The sequence below is a fragment of the Coptis chinensis genome, chromosome 1, assembly GCF_015680905.1.
Source record: "Coptis chinensis isolate HL-2020 chromosome 1, ASM1568090v1, whole genome shotgun sequence".
Taxonomy (NCBI): domain Eukaryota; kingdom Viridiplantae; phylum Streptophyta; class Magnoliopsida; order Ranunculales; family Ranunculaceae; genus Coptis; species Coptis chinensis.
This window is the reverse complement of record NC_141456.1, coordinates 46,994,571-46,996,210: the sequence shown is the minus strand read 5'-3', so window position 1 is coordinate 46,996,210 and position 1,640 is coordinate 46,994,571. Positions and strand designations below refer to the sequence as shown.

General features: G+C 42.2%; 1 non-coding gene across 1 annotated transcript; it reads left to right on the top strand.

Annotated features, from left to right (window-relative positions):
- The first annotated feature begins 463 nt into the window (after positions 1-463).
- On the top strand, positions 464-567 carry LOC147524308 (small nucleolar RNA R71). The gene has a single exon (XR_015206079.1). It is a non-coding gene; the product is annotated as a small nucleolar RNA R71 (small nucleolar RNA).
- The last annotated feature ends 1,073 nt before the right edge of the window (positions 568-1,640 follow it).

Below are 1,640 nucleotides of genomic sequence, written 5' to 3'. Positions count from 1 at the left end.
CATGGGGCATTAGGAATAGGATAGCTATTAATGGAGCAAACATTATCTTGCTCTAATTGTTGTTGTTCATAGGTGAGAGGACAATAGGAGTCAGGGTGCTCAGGACTCAAACAGAAATTACATGGGTTGGAGTTTACATTCCTGACGGGGATAGGCTTTTGTTGAACAGAAATAGCCTCAACCTTTTTAGTTAGAGATTCGATTAAATTTTTAAGTTATGGATCGGGTTTCAACTCAAACATGCTGGCGGCCTTAACTGTTGAAGAAGAACTAGCAGAGCGGGGGATATCATCACTACCCCCCCCCCCCCCAATTATTATTGCGTTTAGTTTGATATTCTAAAAATTTGTAAGCCTCCGAGGCTACTTTACTTAGGAAACTACCCCCATTCATTATGTCAAAGATTTCTTTATGGTGATGTAGAAGTCCTTTGAAAAAGGCACGAACTAACGTGTCTTTTGCTACGTTATGGTGTGGACACTCTATAAACAGATCGGTGAAACGATTCCAAGCCTCAGAAAATGATTCATGAGGATTCTGTCAAAAAAAATGAATCTTAGAAAGCATCTCATCCGTCTTTAGGGGTGGATAAAAATGTTCCATAAACAGCTGAACAAGTTTAGCCCACGAGTCCACAGAGTTAGGCGCTTGGGCAGTTAACCAAGACGCTGCCTTATCGGCTAAGGTGAAGGAAAATACCCTCAGTTTAATTTGTTCCGCACCAACCGTAGGATGATGGAATGTTGTAAGGACTTGTTCAATCCTATGCATGTGTTGATAAGGTTTTTCATGGTCTAACCCATGGAAAATGGGTAACAAATTAAATATGTTTGGGGGAATTCGAAAATCCCCCACTGGGTCTGCTAGAACGATGCAAGATTTAGGGCTATCGCTCAAGGCTTTGTAAAAGTGGGAGAGAGGAGTCTCTCTTTCTTCAGCCATTATGTCAGGTGTGGTGGGTGGGATAATAGCTAGAGGTGTAGTGATTGGTATACTCGATAGACTTGTTTGTTGACGTTGACGGTTAATTACGTTCGGTGTTTTTCTCCGACCAGACCTTAATCTCAAGCAAGTCTAAGTCTAAACACGGCAACCCTCCAAGCAATCTTGATATATCGAGATAAACCTCTAACCGAGATACGAGGTATGGAAGAAAGGAATACCTGATTGCGTCCTTGCTTCGCTTATGAATAGCGCCTTGTTTACGCGTGTTCAGTGTATATAACAAGTTAGAACACTGAAAAACTTAAAAACTCGAAGTTCGAAACAAACCTGTGGAAATCCGGCAAAATTCAGCTTAGGGCGCGGGTGCGCTCACTTTGGGCGTGGGTCACTCTCCGTGTAACTTCAAGTTACAGTGTGTTAGGGCGGGTCAAGCTCACTTTGGGCTCGAGTCGCCCTCAAGGTTCTAGGCGTTTGGGCGCAGGTCGCGCTCAGTGTAATATTTCGCTGAACTTTTCAATGCTGAAACGGACAACCACAGTATGAATCAAACAAGGGTGGGTGGGTTTAATGGGACTTAAAAATGACTAATTATACTATGAAAACAATACTATGAGGTAACTAAGATGGCAGCGGCGCCATTTGATAAATGATAAAAATGATAGTTTACCTACAAAATGAACGATAACACTCAAAAC